Here is an 18975-nt window from a genome sequence, read left to right as displayed (position 1 = left end):
TGTTTGCAATGTTTATGTGCCAAAGTACTAAATCTCTTTTTTTGTTTGTCCCCACAGCTACCCTCCACACCACAGGAATGGCAGTCTGTGGCTTCCCAATTTGCCGAGCGGTGGGATTTTCCAAACTGCGGTGGAGCAATAGATGGGAAACACGTCCGCATTGTGCCCCCACGCCACTCGGGGTCCTACTATTATAATTACAAGGGTTATCATAGTATCGTGTTGATGGCGGTGGTGTCGGCACAGTATGAGTTTCTATATGTGGACGTGGGGAAGAACGGCCGGATGTCAGATGGGGGAGTGTTCTCACGGACTGATTTCTATGATCGTCTCCAAACTGGTGGTCTGGCATTGCCACCAGATGAAGATAATGTGGAAGGACTTCCGTTTGTGTTCCTAGCGGACGAGGCTTTCGGCCTTGGACCTCACCTAATGCGGCCTTTTCCCCAGAGGACCCTCACCTTAGAGAGGAAGGTGTTCAATTTTCGGTTGTCCAGGGCTCGGAGGGTAGTCGAGAATGCCTTTGGGATCCTCAGCAACCGGTTCCGCCTGTTCCTGACATCGATACATTTGGCGGAATATAAATTGAACACCATTATATTTGCCTGCTGCATTTTGCACAATTTTCTACGCAGGCACTCCCAGACGTACCTAGCCTCCATGGGCTCTGAGGCAGGACTACCCTCAGAGAACATTCCTGGCCTGGACACTGGTCGCGCTGGCTTGGCCCCCCAATCTGCTCGTGAGGTACGCGACAAATATGTTGAGTACTTCATGGGTCGGGGGGCCATTGCTATGCCAGATCATATTTCTTTCTAATTCGGCCCCCAAAGAAAGGAATATTCTCACAACTAATAAATAATTAGACCATTGGACTTTATACAGTTATTTGTCATTACTGCTTTTTCTCTTTTTCTCTGTCTTCCAGGTTATCTCCAAAAATAGTGCACTTCTAGTGCCAAATTTACTTACTCAGATGTATTAACTAACCACATTTGCACATTATTCACTCATCTACTAACTGGGTATTCAGTCTAGAAATAAGAAGCCACTCATTTTTCTGCTTTTGATGTCACATTTATTTTATTTTTTTTTAGTCATTTTTTAACAAGAAATGTGTATTTTTAGGCAGAAAACATTTCCTGCAAATTTTTGTAACAAAATATTGGCTTTTAATTATTTATTTTTTTGTCTTTATTGACAGTGATTAGCAATAATACTGATCGAAACACAATGTAAGAATAATTTCACTGAAACTATACGCAAGAATTTTTGGGCTTGTCTCCTATATATCTATCTCTAGAGATATATATATATATATATATATATATATATATATATATATATATATATATATATATATATATATATATATATATATATATATATACACACACTTCTAAACCAAATTTTTTTAGACTTTGGTTCAAAATTAAAGTTCTTATTTAGTTTGGTTTTCAATAACCCAGACTAATTTATGTATAAATTTTTTGGGTTATTTTTTATTTTCTAATTATTTTTTGGGTATTTGTTTCGAAGACATTTATTTACATTTAGAAATGTTTGTGTATTGTTTTTAAACAAAACATTTTTTGGCTTTGTATTTGTTTGTGTCTAATTTTTTCAACAAGATTTTAACACAACACAAATTTTTTTATTATTTTTAGAAAAATTAGTTAACTTCTTTCTTTAGGTGAGATTTCTTGTTCGTTTTGTGATCTGAAACTGGAAACATTTACAAACCAAAAAAGATCAACACCAAACAAAAATTTTAAAAAAGAACAGCAGTCAGTCATATGGATGGTGTGCTTTCACACTGGAACACGCCAAAATTTCTAAATGCACACATTCAGTGAAAACTCGCCAAATGTCATTGGTTAAACAGACAAATGGCCACATGTGCTATCTGACATCATGGGTGATCAATGTCTGTGTTTTGTGGGAGCAAACCCTTCTTCCTCTCAACTACTTGATGATCGAGGAGGGGTTTGTACCCACAAAGCACAGACAATAGATAGTCTGTGATGGCAGATAGCACATATTGGCACAGTGTGTGTGCATTTAGAAATTTTGGCGTATTATAAAGTACAAAAATTAAAAAGGGTTTTGTGGGCGGGGGATGGGCGGGGGATGGGCTTCTGTGGTTCAGTCTTTGACACGGCCCATCATGTCAATGATATTTTTGTAATTTTGTTCGATGACTAGCATCCTTTGTCGCATGTTCTCCATTTCCGTGCTACACTCTGAAATGACATTTCGCACATTCTGCTCCATGACTAGCATCCTTTCCCGCATAATGTCCATTTCCGTGCTGCACTCCATTAGTTGCTGTACAATTATAGAAGCACTTGCACGTGAAAAATGTGCTACACCATCTTCATCCCCTAAAAAGAAACAAATTGGCATTCAAAATATATAAATAATTTCCAGCCTATCTGCATATGTTTGGCCCTATTAATATAGGGGTGACACTGACCTGATGGCCTGATAATTTCAACATCCCCAATTTCTTCATCTTCTATCACTCCTCCTTCTTCCACCACCTCCCCATCATCTTCTATCACTCCTCCTTCTTCCACCACCTCCCCATCATCTTCGACTCCTCCTTCATCCATCAATCCACCTTCTTGCAATTCGCCAAATTGTTCTTCCGCCACTTGCCCTTCATCTGCTATAAATTCTAAGTCCAAAATAACTTCTTCCTCCTCTCTTCCTTCCTCCTTTCTTCCTTCCTCTTCTCCTTCCACATCCTCTTCTCCTTCCACATCCTCTTCTCCTTCCACATCCTCTTCTCCTTCCACATCCTCCTCTCTTCCTTCCACAGCCTCCTCCTCCTCAACATGTGGAGGTGTTTGATTTTGCGGGTGTCTGGCCCTCTCTGCCTCCTCCAATTGCTGGCGTCTTCTTTCCCCTATAAGAAATAATAAAAAACAAAAGGGATACTCATCAGCACACAGATATTGGATATCATAAATCGCACACATTGCATAGACGATACATTTATGATGATTTTTGGTTGTTTATTCTTTCAGCAATCCTCCATTTTTGGCGTAGTTCTAGGCCAAGCTCTGATCCTGCCCCTTTTTTGCAAAGAAGTGACACACATGGATGTCCCCCCAAAACATTAATTCTCGTCGACCCTCCAAATAAATATCCTTTGATTTTTGAGACACAGGTGCTTTGCTTTTCAAGATGTTAAAACATCATCTTTATTTGCATTTTGGAGAATGAATCTTGTTTGCCTGTCACATTCACTCAATTTAATTTCTGTGATTTTGCTATTCAACAATGTTGGAAAACCAAGTTTGGGGCCAGTCAGCCATGTCCAGGTGTGTTGTTCCTGGAGTAACGTCACATTTTTGCAAAACAATGTCATATTACGCGTGTTTACTATTTCACAAAATTTGGTAAGGGTTGTTATTTGACATAAACACAATACAGTATGTACACGTGTTCAAAAGTACAAGCAGGCCAAGGAGGCAGATGTGAAAAAAAACATGTCAACACATTATTGCAGACATTCCCCCCCCCCTTAAATAATATGGACTTACTTTTACGCAGAATTTTGAGGATCTTCTTCATGTGATGTGGCTCCCTCAATTTTAAATCGGACCAACGCTTCCGTAGTTGCTCCTTTGACCTGGTGACACCAAACATTCTCCTCATTCTCCTTGCCACCTTGTCCATTATGTGTGACTTTCTACGGTTCGGTGTTTTGTAGGGCCCACATTCACCATCATAATCCTTCCTCCTCATGATGTAAACCAACTCCACCATTTCTTCGAACGCCATATTAGTGGCTTTATATCTTTTTGGCCTGGATCGGGACGGTCCTGCCTCTGTCCCTTCACTTGCGCCATGAGAGCTCCGTGCCCGCTCGTGTGACATCGCCATCTTTCCTTCCCACAGAGATTAGGGGCGTGGAAACGAGGAAATGTCCCGTCAGGGGCGGAGATGAGGGCGGGGATTCTTGCATATGCGGAGTGTCGCGAATGCCAACAACGTATTGACGTAGGTTACGCGGAGAATAATCGCGCGATTCCAGAACCTACACAGTTAACGCCATATTTACTTTTTCAATTGATTAGGGGCATGGCAAAGGTGACGAGGGAGGCGTTTCATACATACGCGGAGTGGATAAAAGGCGCTTGACGTGATTACGTAGGTTACGTGTTAATTCAGCGAGCGTAAGAAACGAGGATTTTGAGAGAGGCAGGTAAGAAATTTAAACATGGGATCAGCAGCGGGCTCTAAAATGTAGAGCCATGGGATGGGGGTTTGGTCTGTTGGTTGCACAGTTTAATTAAGCTATTATGTCTCTTGGATACCAGAATGTGATTTTCGTACCCAAATGCTTTTGTAGACATCACAAAATAGAGAGGTCAAAAATGCTGTGACTCATTATCAATTATGTAGGGTGTATTCAGATCAGGCCAAGTATTGTTCTGTGTTGGTTGGACAGAGGTCATTAGGAAGTTTCTTTCATGTAATCAATGCTGAGGGGCAGGATATCTACACATGCAATAGTGCCTTGATGAATGCTGTCATTTGTAATAATTGTGTATGGTTGTAGATTTATATTATTTCCTGCAATGTAACCAAAGGGGCGGCATGTATAAAAAAAATGTTTGCTAAAACCAACCAATGGGGCAGAGCTGGCCAGCATTTTCTAAACAAGAGACACTGTGTTTGTATTTCTATATAGGTACTACTTTTTAAACAACATATTCTATCAATGTAAATGCTGAGGCTTTTTTTAATTGTGTTTTTGGTTTCTTTTTATTTTTTCAATCTAGAATAAAAAAAAGTAAATCATAACTTCACAATGGATCTCCTGCAGACCCAAGACATTATCCAGCATTTGCTGGATAAATTTAGGGAAATGCCCATCCTGTGGGATTCAAAGCAGGACCATTATCATAACAAGGACATACGAGCGGCAGCACTTGAACAGCTAGCAGCATACATGAGGACATGGGTGCCAGATAGCAGTGCCAACATGGTGAAGGATAAACTTGCCAACCTCAGGGGCACATATAGGAGAGCGTACAAAGCTCACCAAAAGCAGCTAAGATCTGGAGCAGCAGCAAGACCACCAAAGGAACCCAAGCTGTGGTATTACAGCCAGATGTCATTTTTGCGGGATCAACTGGAAGGCAGGGCATCAATGTCAAGTCTGAATCCCAACCTTTCCTCCACGCTACCTCCCAGCGGGACTTCCCCAGATCACCACAGCCCTGCAGAGTCAGATGAAGAGGGCCTGGCTGACAGAGAGGCAGATCTGCGCCTCTACGATGATGAGGTATAGTAGTTTCATAACTAGTTATGTAATAATATTAATTATTGTTTGATTCTTGACTTGATATTGGTTAATAAAATACAAGCTGGGAAGTAAAAATCTAAAATCGTGGGCAAACAAATAGGTGTCAGGGATGACAACTGCAGGGGTCAGAGGGTGAGTCTGTTTTCAAGTTTAAATTCAAGGCAAAAAATAAGATTCAAGCATGAAAATGTGAGTGAGTATATTCCTAAATATATTACAACATGTCCCTTTTTTTTACACAGGAAGAAGAGACCAGCCAGGAGGTGGCAGATCCTCTCCTCACTGTCAGCCAGGACGAAGGGGTCAGTGGCAGCCAGGAGGAGGCCGGGCCCAGTGGCGTTCAGCAGCTCCCCAGGACAAGCACCACCAGCCAGGCTCCTCCCCTTTATATTAGGCCACCAGGCCGTAAGAAGAAATTGGGGGCAGTAGAGGAAGCCAGCCTCCAAATGATTAGGGAGGCGAGTGCCATCATGAGGGCCCCCCTCAACCCCACTGAGGCCTACAGTGCCTCCGTGGCACATGACCTCAATAAAGGCACGGAGGAGCAGAGGCAATTGGCCAAGGGCATCATCAACCAGGCCCTTTGGTGGATGCAGAGGGAGCTGCTGACCCCAGACACTGGGCTATGTGACCCGGCCCGGCTTGCAGAACATCATACTCCTGCTGCCACATCATCCCCACCTGCAAGGGCCCAGGGAAGACCCGCTGGAAGGCAGCCTGGAAGGAAGGTTGCAAGGAAGAGGAGACGTTGATGCCCTGCCTTCCATTTGATCCCCCACAAATGGCATCTTGTTTGGACTACCACAGCTTGGGTTCCTTTGGTTATGTGCTGCTGCTTCAGATTTTATTTTGTGTGCTTCCTGAGGTTGGCTAGTTTATCCTTCACCATGTTTCAAATGCAAGTTTGCATGTATTTTGCTAGCTGTTCAAGTGCTGCCATTCTGTTTTTGATCCTTTTTATAATTTGCTCAAATAAAAGCCTTTTTGTTGATTTGAAAAACGTGCCTATTGTTTGTAATACTGTGGGTATTATTTTAGGCATCAAACATTACAAACAAATAAAATGTTTAATCTAAAATATTCACTAACTCATGGGGGGGGGGCATTTGGTGTGCCAACATGGTAGACAATTTAAACAACCTTCAAAATAATCCTGTTAAATATACAAACAAAAGCTAAATCAAAACTATTTCCTATTAAAATATTCTAAATGGTGACATAACTATAAACACCTAAAGAAAGTGGGAAAGATAACCATTAAACATTAAAAGCAAAAAATTTGAAATGTGGAGGACCACTAAAAATATGATACGTCGGGCCAATAAAAGTTTGCAAAAATCTTACTACATCACAGCTAACAAATGTCACTTTTCAGTATGGAACAACTCAGTTGAAATAACATGAGCTAAATAACTGATTAGTTATAGCAAGAGAAGAATGAATAAAACGACGGCATCAAGCGTTGGTTATTGTGTGGTTTGCTTCAGTGTTCTATTGCTAGAATTAATCTTTCTATTGACGAATGTGCCATATCCCAAACAAATGTGAGTTTTACCTGAACGAGCGCTCCCGTGGCCTCATTTAGTCTGAGCATGCGCGGGGTTTTTGTACGTTGGTTTTGTGTACTCACCACCAAACATGTCCGTTCGGACAGGATTTGAGCGTACGGTTTTAAAACAAGTTTGGAAATAAATGTCTGCTGAAAAACGGCCCGGCGGGCAAATGTACGGTGAAATTCTGTACGCTCGTAACTACACACGACCAAACATGTATGCTGAAACTGGTCCGCGGGCCAGTTTCAGCAAACATGTTTGGTCGTGAGTATGGGGCCTTATGGTTAGGTGCATCTTATAGAGCGTAAAATACTGTACTTATTAGGATTTTTTTTTACCAAAAATATGTAGCAGAATACATATTGACCTACATTTTTGAAGAAATTCAATTTCTTATATTTCTTTATTCGGTGTGTTTTAGAGCAAAAAGTAAAAAAAAATTCTATATATTTTTTTTCAAAAATGATGACCTTTTTTTGTTTATTGCACAAAAAAAAAAAAAAAACACAGTGGTGATCTAATACCACCAAAATGGAAAAAAGGACATCAATTTAGTTTGAGTACAGCGACCACGCAATTACCAGTTAAAGAAGCGCAGTGATGCAAACAATGGCCTAATCTTCCGGGGCTGAAGTGGTAAGTTAATTATTTTTTCTATGTTTTGTAAACAATTTAGGAAAGCTGCTTTGTAATTCTGTCACGATCAAATCAATATTATTTAGATCCGTGGTCGTGGGGCCCATGGGTCGGTGCCTATTTGATAATCCGACACTAAAGAAGTGGTGTATATTTTGGAAATGTTACAGAGGTTAAAGTAGCAAGGTTTAGACAGTGTTTGGATGTGGGGCATCCATTCACATAGATATGTACTGTATTCAGATGGTTAGGGCCAGATTCACAGTCTAAATACGCCGGCGCATCTACTGATACTCCGGCGTATTTTCAAATTTGCCGCGTCGTATCTTTAGTTTGAATTCTCAAACCAAGATACGAAGGCTTTAGGCTTCGATCCGACAGGCGTATGGCTTCGTATGCCTTTGGATCGTAGGTGCAATACTTCGGCGCCCGCTGGGTGGAGTTTGCGTCGTTTTCCCGTGTCGGGTATGCTAATTAGCTGTTTACGGCGATCCATGAAGCTACGTGCGCTCGTCGCATTCTCTTACGTTGTCGCTAGTCGGCTTTTCCCGTCTGAAAAATACAGCTGCTATTTCATGGCTTATATTTAGACCAGCCATGTTAAAGTATGGCCGTCGTTCCCGCGTCAAATTTAAATTTTTTTTTTTGCGTAAGTCGTCCGGGAATAGGAAAGGACGTAACGCACATCGCCGTTAAAAAAATTACATCGGTGCGACGTCATTTCGCGCAAAGCACGGCGGGAAATTACAAAACGGAGCATGCGCAGTACGTTCGGCGCAGGAACGCGCCTAATTTAAATGGTACACGCCCCATTTGAATTAGGCGGGCTTGCGCCGGACAGATTTACGCTACACCGCCGCAAGTTTACAGGCAAGTGCTTTATGAATCAAGCACTTGCGCTGAAAACTTGCGGCAGCGTAACGTAAATGGGATACGTTACGCCGCCGGAATTGTACATGAATCTGGCCCGGTTAGTGTCCAGATGTGTATTGGATTGTGAGCACATGCATGTGCTCAGCTGTAAAGGACTATAGGATGTATGAGATACATCCTATTTGTTAATGTAATGTACAAGAGGCCAAATCTATGATTTGTTTTTTTTTTTTTTTTTAAACATTCCAAGTTTATTAGTGTTCCAAAAAAGAACAGAGTAGCAAATGCAGCCAACATAACAGTATAGAATGATAATGACAGTTACACACAAAATTTTTATACATCCACAGTTGACAATCAGGACTGTTTCGGTGAACTATAGGGATCATGTTCCTTGATGTGATATGCATTACAGCTAAACTCAACCAACATTGAAAGTGAATTCGGTCTTCAAATGTTCGAGTACATAACAGTATTTGTAAACTATAGGTTAAGTTTCGACGATACAAAATTAAACAATGTTGTAATGTGAAAGAGACATCCATAACTTTTGGTGTGTATTCCTCACTACCATACCCTGAGGTTGGGCTTAACCATCCTGCTGGGCCTGATAGATAGGGCCGTAGCAGATAGAGGGGGAAAGAGGTAGGGGAGGGGGTCAGTGATGAAAGAGAGAGAGTGGGGTGGGGAAGGGGGGGGAGCAGTGAGGTGAGGAGCATTCACTATCTATATCAGTCAATCTACCACACCAGCACCTAGTCGTGCGACTAGAGGACAACTCTCAGGTGTTCAGCCGTCACCCAAAAGTGTCTCATACGTCTCAGAGAAGCGGAACTCAAACCAGGGGGACCAAGTCTTGTGGAATCTCTCTACACTATCCGAGGCTTGCGCAAGTGTGTTTTCCATTTCAAAGACCTCCGATATCTTTCCTAGCCACTGCTTAACCGTGGGCGCCTTCGGGGTCTTCCAAAGAATCGGTATCAGGGCTTTGGCGGCGTTCAGCAAATGTTTCGTCAGCGAATTCTTATACCTCTTCAATGAAAAGGTAGAGATGTGGAGTAGGCAGCACGCAGCGTCCAGTTCCAGACTGGTCTCTGTGATTTGTTTGATTAAATCTTTGACCTGTTGCCAAAATTTAGCTAAGCAAGGGCAGGACCACCAGATGTGTATCAGCGTGCCCACTCCCTCTCCACATCTCCAGCAGGCGTTAGGTGTCTGAGCATACCAGGAATTCAGCTTAGCTGGTGTAACGTACCAGTCCGTGAGTAGCTTGTAGGACGTTTCCTGCATTTTCGTGCTGATAGAACATTTGTGTGCAAGGATACAAGCATTTCGCCACTGTCTTTCTGAAATGGTCCTCTCTAATGCTTTGGACCATCCCTTTTGAAATCTATCCTCCGTTGTAGTAGAGGATGTTTGCAACCACTTATATATGACTGACGTCGTTTTTTGCAGGAGATCACCTTTGAGACAGACCTCGTCTAGCTCAGTCATCCGTCTGGTGAAGTGCGGTTTGTTCATCTTGTCACAAGTATAGCTACGTATTTGTAGGTACGTCCAGAACGGTAGGGCAGGCAGGTCGGTGGTTTGTTTAAGTGTCTGGTATTCCAGAAATGTCCCTTCTTTAAAACAGTCTCCAGCCTTGAGTTGTGTTCTAGGAGTTGGACGGCTAAGCGTCCGCGCACCCATTCCTGGCTGGAAGTCTGGGTTGTCTGAGAGTGGTGTGAGCGGGCCCTTTGTTGATGAAATGGGGGAACATTTAGTCCCCATGTCAAACACCTTCAGGGTGTTAGCTATGAGGGGTTGGTGGAGCAGCAAGTGCGATTTTCTTACTCCAGGGTTCCAGGGGGAAAAAAGGAGAGGGCAAGGACTAAGATCCTCTTCCAGAGTCACCCAGTCCTTAGCCCTTTTGTGGCAGTGCCAGTCCACCACTCTAGTAACATGTGCCGCTATGTAGTATTTCCTGAAGTCCGGCAATCCCATACCCCCCCCTCCTTTGGCCTGGTCAAGAGGGCGAATTTGATCCTTGCCCTTTTATGTGACCATAGAAAGGTCAGGAGAGCGGTCTGGAGTTTTTTAAAGAATCTAGTGGGTAGAATTATGGGCAGTGCCCTCAGAAGGTACAGGAGCCTGGGCAACATCACCATCTTGATGATGGCTGCCCTCCCAAACCACGAAAAGTATCCTGTATTCCACAGCCTGAGGTTTGCCTCTATTCTGTGTAGTAATGGTGTGAAATTGGCGTCGTATAGTGATGCTAGGGACGGAGTCAGCCATATTCCCAGATATTTTAGGGCTTTGCTTTCCCATCTGAAAGGACAGTTGGTCTGTGTTTTGGAGAGAGTCAGGTCAGGCAACGTAAGATTCATCGCTTCCGATTTCGTCAAGTTTATTTTGAGGTTGGTGAGATACCCATAGTGGCCAAATGCTTTCAGAAGGTTTGGGATGGAGATATGTGGACCCGTTACAAAGAAAAGAAGATCGTCTGCATACGCCGCCGTTTTGTACACCCTACCTCGCACCGAGATCCCTTGTATTGCGTTGTCCTTATTCACCGTACGGATGAATGGTTCTAGGGCGAGGATAAACAGTAAAGGGGACAGCGGGCACCCCTGACGTGTCCCGTTTCGAATCTCTATTACGTCTGATAATGTCCCATTAATTTTGACCCTGGCAGAGGGGTGGTGGTATAGGGATGTAATCCATGCCATCATGCGTGAACTGAGGCCTATGTGGGCGCACGTCGCGAACATAAAGTCCCATGACACTCTGTCAAAAGCCTTCTCCGCGTCGGTGGACAGGAGAAGGCCTTCGACATGCTGCGTACGGGAGGCCTGCATCAGCAGGAGGGCTTTAATGATGTTATCCTTCGCCTCCCTTCCCGGCATGAAGCCCACTTGTTCCGGGCCTATTACATTGGGTAGGAGTGGCCTCAACCTGTTTGCCAAGATTTTCGCCAGCAATTTCAGGTCGATGTTTAGGAGGGAGATGGGTCTGTAGCTAGCGCATGCCTCAGGGTCTTTATCTGCTTTCGGGATGACCGTGATGTGTGCAGCATGAAAATCTTGTGGGAGGGGTCTGGGGTTGGTTAGGGAGTTGAAAGCCTTCTGCATAGGGCCCACCAGGATATTGCTAAAGGTCTTATAGTAAATCGAGGTGAAGCCATCGGGACCCGGGCTTTTCCCTGATTTCAAGGCTTTAATGGCAGCGTGAATTTCTGCTTGGGAGATCTGTTCTTCTAGGGCGGAGGTAGCATCTGTTGATAATCTGGGTAGGCCACTTTGTTCTAAGTAGTCTAATATGGCTTGACTCCTGTCTCCCTCCCCCCCCGTCGGTCTGTGTTGTAGTGGCAGGTTGTATAATTTTGTGTAGTATTCGTGAAAGTGTCTCGCAATATCCTCCGTCCTAACGTCCAGAGCCCCGGAATCATTCCTGATCCCGGCAATATGAGCGGAGGAGTGAGGATCTCGTAGGGCCCTCGCCAGCAATTTACCTGACTTGTCTCCTGCCTCATAGTATATTTTTTTCCTAAAGTAGAGGAAGCGCTTTGTTTTGATGGCCATAGCAGCCTGTAGTTTCTGTCTGGCCTCTAACAGCTCTGAGGCCGTTTGTTCAGACAGAGACTGTTTGTGTCTGGCCTCTAGCGTGGAGATTGTGCTCAGTAGTTTAGTAATTTCAGCCTCCTGTAGTCTCTTGCGTCGGGCTCCTAAGCGAATCAGGGCACCCCTGACTGTGCATTTGTGAGCTCCCCATACCATCATAGGGTCAGTCTCTTCAGATTCATTTTGTTTAAAAAAGTTCACTATGTCATCTGTTATTTGAGGTAGCAGTTCTGGATCCGTCAGGAGCGACGCGTTTAGTCTCCAGGAGGCTGACAAGGTCGGGGGTGTGGACTCAATGATCGTCAAGGAAGTGGGTGCATGGTCCGACAGGGTCTGGAGCCCTATTTTAGCCTCGGTCACTCTGGCCAAATCCCTTTGGGAGATGTACAGGTGGTCGATGCGGGAGTATCGATTGTGTGGTATGGAGTGGAAAGTGAAGTCCCTATCTGTTGGGTGGAGAAATCTCCACGTATCCACCAGATGTAAGGACTGTAAGAGAGATTTTATTTTTTTAAGGATTTTGTAGGATATGCAAGTTTTACCTGTCGATGTGTCCAACAGTGGGTGCAGTGGGATGTTAAAATCCCCCCCCAATATTAGGCACCCGGACACAAAACCTGTCAGGGCCCGTACCATACGTTGGCAAAAGTTCACATGTGCAGAGTTAGGAAAGTAGACATTCGCTAGCGTAATTGGGGAGCCAGCGTAACTACCCTTGGCGAATATGTATCTGCCTTCTGGATCAGTCAGCCTTTCAGTCATTTGAAAGGGCGCATTTTTGCTTATTAGGATAGAAACACCCTTAGATTTGTTTAGGTCATTTGTCGCGTGTAAAGCCGTCGTGAAATATTGGTTAGTCAGTTTCGGAACCTTATTGGTCTGAAAGTGAGTCTCCTGCAAAAAAGCGAAATGTGGTTTACCTTTCTTTAATTCTCTAAGCAGTGTGGTCCGTTTCTCTGGTATGTTCAGACCTTGAACGTTGTGTGAGATGATCGTAGGTCCGTTACCTAGTGTTGAGTACGCCATCTGGAATGTTCACTTGTGTCTTATCTGACAGAATCTGAAAAATGAGACAACTGGTTAGACAGGTACTGGTGTGGTGATATGCCGTTTCTCCCACTACTGAATGTTTCAGTGATAGGGGTGAGGGCCAGGGGGAAAGACAGGGTGGGGGAGAGAGCTAGAAAAGAGGGGAGAGAGGGAGAGGGGAAGGTGTGGTAAGGAGAGGGTTCAATTAGCACCTCGGGATGTGATGATCACCCCGAGGTTAGAAGTAATGGGTCCGCAGCGTAAGAAAGTATCACCGCGGGCCCACTCTGCGAGGTCGTAGCGTGGCAACAAGACAACAACGGAGGCGGGTGCCGCTGTGGCACCCGTAGGAGGCTGCCACAGGATTTCCCGTCACTGCCAATAAACTGCAGTCCGTGGAATCCGTTACCGTCCGTAAAAAGCTGTTCTATTGTAGCAGAAGTAAATCTGGCAGAATGAAAAATAAGAATTTAAACAAATTTTTAAAAAAAAAAGTATATAACAACTCTCTCTCACAGCTCAGGCAAGAAGAGAGGAAACCCGGCCTTTGATTAATACTGTATGTCTAACCTTCATACTCAAGGAGCATGGAGGCTGGAGTGGTGACATATAAACCCTGCGAGGTTTGATTATAGGTAGGTAAATCAGGATATTTTGGCCTTATCTCACTCAGTGGTGTAAGCATAAACATGTAGAGTACATCAGCCACCATTGTAGAGCAGAGCATAAAACTAGCAGGCAACATAGAGGAGACAAAACAAAACGGCAAACAAAAAATAAAATTAAGAACAGTGAATCTCAGGCGTTATGCTACGTCAGATAAAGTGTCATCCTCTAACTAGGCACTTTCTCATGGAGCCCCATGTGAAGTAGATAACACTAAGCCGTGTGGTTCCTTCATCAGGTCAGCGGAATAGCCCTGAATACGGTATCCACCCTTCTGGGTGGTGGGTGTATTGTACCACTTTGGATCATGCGGTATGACCCCGTCTGGTTCACTCCCTTCAGCAGACATCATTGGCAATTGTCAGTAGGTTAACATGTTCATGTCGCTCTATACTAAGCGTCATTCCTCTGGAAGGCCAGTAGATGGCGGAAGATGACCATAGGGTCCGTTGAGGCCTGCATGAAGGTGATCGTGGCGGCTCACTGTTGTCCTTAGAGCTTTCCCAGACCATATTTGGGGAGATCGTGCAACAAGGGTGTTGACTTGAGATATGGTGGGAGAAAAAATAATAATAAAATAAAAATGAAAAAATGGGAGAAAAAGAATCCGGTCCGTACAAAGCATGCATTGTTTATTCATCCTCTTGGGCCCTAAGCGGACCTTGTCTGGGCCTAGGTGTTCCGCTTTGTGAACCGTGGCCTCGATTCTGTTTAGGGCGTTTGGTAGGCCTCTTCTCTGGAGTTGAGAGCGGGGAACGAAGCTGGCCTCCCTCAGCTTTAGGGAGAGCAAACTCCTGGTACCATTCCGGGACTGCAACAGGTTCTATGTCCAGCGCCTCAAAAAAGTCAGGAAGGTCAGCAGGGGTGCGCAGCACGTGTTGTCTGCCGGCGCGTGTTACGGCTAGGGCGAATGGGAATCGCCATGAGTATGTCAGTTCTTTTTCTCTCAGCGCTTCCAGTAAAGGCCGCAGAGCCCTGCGATTTCTGAGAGTGATCTGTGATAGGTCATGGAATAACATGATAGTCTCTCCGTTGAACACAACACTGTCGTTTCTCCGTGCCCTGTTCATAATTTCCTCCTTAAGTGGGTAATTCTGCATGCAGCAAATTATATCCCGTGGAGGCGCCGTATCAGGGCCTTTAGGCCTGAGGGCTCTGTGAGCGCGGACAAAGTCAATAGCTGCATCTTCCTGTCTCTCTAGGAGGCTGTTGAACACTCTCTGAAGGGCAGGGATGATCTGCACGCTCTCCACAGACTCAGGGATCCCCCTTACCCTAATATTTGCCCTTCTCCCTCTATTGTCCAAGTCCTCCAGGTGTCGATTTATCTCAATAAGATGGGAGGAATGGGAGATCACTGCGCTCTCTAGCCTCTGCAGCCTTTTATCTCTGTGCCGTCCACCTGCCTCCACTGCTGTCAGCTTCTCAGTGAGGACAAGCAGGTTGGATTTGAGGTCGGTGATAGCAGCTGAGAAAGTGGATTTAATGTCCGCTGCAAATCCTGACATGTCTGCATAAGTCAGGGGGTGGTCGGGGTGGTTGTATCCCCTACCTGAGTCCTCCGCCATCGAGAGTGAGTCCTCGCTCGAGTCGTCTTCTTCCCGCTGCGGCCGCGCCATTTTGTGGCCTGCCATGCTGCTGTTGGAGACCGTACTGTTTTTAAAGAGGTCTGGTATGTTCCGGGCCGGTACCGCCGCTGTGCCACGTTTGGATCGCGTCTGCGGGGTCTGAAATAGCTTTTTGCCCATTTCTGGCGTGGATCTGGCAGGGTTTTAGGCTGTGAGCCGGGTTTCCTCACGGAGCCTCTCTAGTGTGCGTCCGTCGCCATCAAGCGCCAAGCCACGCCCCCCAAATCTATGATTTGTAATTGATATGCAAAAAAAACAAAACAAAAAAACAGCACCACCAAATGTCGAGAGATCCATACAAGTATTATGACATAATAAAATGTTAAAAAACACAAACCAATGCATTTTGAAGGTTTTCAAATCTCACAAACAATTTTAAGCCCTTATAAAGGGGGCCCTCTAGAACCCCTGCAATTTTACATTTGGATCCAGTGCCCCCATCTCCATCTCTTCCATATATTTTTTTGTGTAATTTAAAACCTTTCCTAATGCCCCGTACACACTATCTGATTTTCTGTCAGAAAAGCCTTGGATGGTTTTTCCAACGGAATTCCGCTCAAGCTTGGCTTGCATACACACGGTCACACAAAAGTCCTCTGAACTTTCGTCCGTCAAGAACGCAATATCGTACAACACTTTGACGAGCCGAGAAATGAAGTTCAATGAAGTTCAATGCTTCCGAGCATGCGTCAAATTGTTTCTGAGTATGCGTCGGAATTGCTATAGACGATCGGATTTCCCATCGGAAAATTTTAGAACCAGCTCTCAATTTCTTGTTGGTTGAAATTCCGACAGCAAAAGTCCAATGGAGCCTACACACTGTCGGAATTTCTGATCATGTGTACGGGGCAAAACTGTTGATAGCCGCTGCTAGCCTGATTGGGAATTGCAGGTAGTGTGCAAAGAATGAATGCCATTTCTCGTAAAAAACTATTTCATACAAGTACACAATAAAATAGTTGGACAATAAATTAAATAAAATGTGTGTAAACTAAATGGAAGTTTTTGCATTTACTTGGTGCTTTTAGACATGCATATTCATATCTATACTATTTATGCTTTCATGTTTAGAACTTTTAGTACACTGCACTTTGTCTCTCCATGTTAATATCTATTGAATAAAAAAAATATTAATTTTGTACTGCTTTCTGGTAGAAAATTTGAATACATTAATTATAATCCGATGCTGGAGACTTGAGCAGACATAAATCAGTGAATTTGAAAAGATAATAGTCCAAGCTTTCATAGCCTGTCACCATCTTCCTACAAAAGATCCTGACAGCCTGCCACAATAATTGCATTTTTATTGTACTGCAACGTCTCTGTGCACCTTTCTGAAAAAAGCCCCTGTAGTGCTGGAAACATCTTAAAGTAGTAAATTGTTTTTCAACAAAAAAGCCATAGAAACATTTTAGGTAAATAATTCTGTTTTTCATTTTTTAAAGTTCATTTAATTTATTTATATTTTTTTAAGTTTATCAATAATTTATTTTAGTTTTTCTTGAAAATTCTAATAATTTGAATAGGTTGTTGTCTACTAACTGCCCAAAGTATCAAAGTGCATGTAAAGTCCAAAACATATTTTTTTATAATTTTAGAGGTGTGGAAGAATTAACAACCCCTGTCTGTTTTTTTATTGCTATTTGGGGCTCCAAAGGGAGATTTGCAAAATAATTATGCACAGCTTTAATCACATTACATTCATGAATAATCTGCATATCATCTCCATATTTTGTCTAATTTGCCATTATGTAGCATTTTCCTGATTGAGGTACTTCAGTAAAATACTGCATTATGACCACTAAGTGGAGAAGACATTATAGGAAATAAAGATAATTGACACACCTACGAGGATTATTTGTGGTGGTTGTGCAAATGTTTTTGACTTTCCTAGAGCAATCTATTTTGGAATTACACTATACTATCATAATTAGGGATGAGCTTCGAGTTCGAGCCGAACTCATGTTCGACTCGAACATTGCCTGTTCACCTGTTCGGCGAACATCAAACAATTTGGGGTGTTCGCAGCAAATTCAAAAAGCCGCGGAACACCCTGTAAAAGTCTATGGGAGAAATATAAAGTGCTAATTTTAAAGGCTAATATGCAAGTTATTGTCCTAAAAAGTGTTTGGGGACCCGGGTCCTGCCCCAGGGGACAAGTTTTAAAAACTGGCGTTTTTTCGGGAGCAGTAAATTTAATAATGCTTAAAGTGATACAGTAAAAGTGAAATATTCCTTTAAATTTCATACCTGGGGGGGGGGGGGTGTCTAGTATGCCTGTGAAATAGCGCATGTTTCCCGCGCTTAGAACTTTCTCTGCACAAAGTGTCAATTTTGAAAAAAGGTCATTTAAAAATCACTGGCAGCAATTCAGAGAAAATTCATTCATTAAAAAAAAAACGTGGGGGTCCCCCCAAATTCAATCACCAGGCCCTTCAGGTCTGGTATGGATATTAAGGGGAACCCCGCCGCCAATTTTAAAAAAAATTACATGGGGTTCCCCCCAAATATCCATTCCAGATCTTTTAGGTCTGTTGTGGATTTTAAGGGGAACTCCACCTGTAAGGAAAGGACGGAGACTTCTTTGGCGCGCGCATGCGTGCACAGACTTTACTGACCAATGGCGCACATGCGCGCGTGCAAAGGATGCAAAGGATACAACAGCCGCCGCAGCGCGCTACTGTGCATGCACGTGCGCAATGGACGCTGTGCACATGCAGGAGGTGTTCCTGATGCCTATTTAAAGAGAGCTCTGACCATCAGGCGGTGCTGACTGATCTTCAGCAGTTCCCTGATTTCCTGACACCTGTATTATCTGCCAGATTCCTGTTACCGACCCGGCTTGCTTTGTCTCTCCCTCTGGACTCTGATTCCTCCTGAATACCTGGCTTCTGATCCCGGCTATCCATTTAACCTTGCTCCTGCTGATCCCTGTGTACCTCACTGCCTGTCTTTTATCGAACCCGGCTATCCTCTGACCTCTGCATTCCAGAAGTTACTGCTACTTGTTCACCCTGACTCTGCAAGTGGGTTGGAGTTCCCCTTTAACTCCAGCTTTTCTTTCCACACCACCTTGCCCGGTGCCTGCTGCTCTACCAGTGTCTTCTGTCTTCACCTCCACCTGACAGCACTCCAAGCAACACTCACAGGCACTCATGTTCCTCCTAACCTGAACCGTCATCTGTCTCATCCTCAGAGGAGTTCTGGGCTGGAGATACAAGGGAGGCCAACCTCATCACATCAGACTTCTACCAGATACGTGACACCACCCCATTTTTTTTTTTAAATGGCGTGGAGTTCCCCCAAAAATCCACACCAGACCCCTTATCTGAGCACGCAACCTGGCCGGCCGCAGGAAAAGAGGGGGGATGACAGAGTGCACCCCCCTCCTGAACTTTACCAGGCCACACGCACTTAACATGGGGAGGATGTCCCCATGTTGATGGGGACAAGGGCCTCATCCCCACAACCCTTGCCTGGTGGTTGTGGGAGACTGCGGGCGGGGGGCTTATCAGAATCTGGAAGACCCCTTTAACAGAGGGGACACCCAGATCCCGGCCCCCCCATATGAATTGGTAATGGGGTACATTGTACCTCTACCAATTCACTAAGGAAGTGTAAATAATAGTAAAAAAAAACACACACCGTGGAAAAAGTCCTTTATT

This window comes from Rana temporaria, chromosome 11 (assembly GCF_905171775.1).
Source record: "Rana temporaria chromosome 11, aRanTem1.1, whole genome shotgun sequence".
Lineage (NCBI taxonomy): Eukaryota > Metazoa > Chordata > Amphibia > Anura > Ranidae > Rana > Rana temporaria.
Note: the sequence above shows the minus strand (reverse complement) of the source record.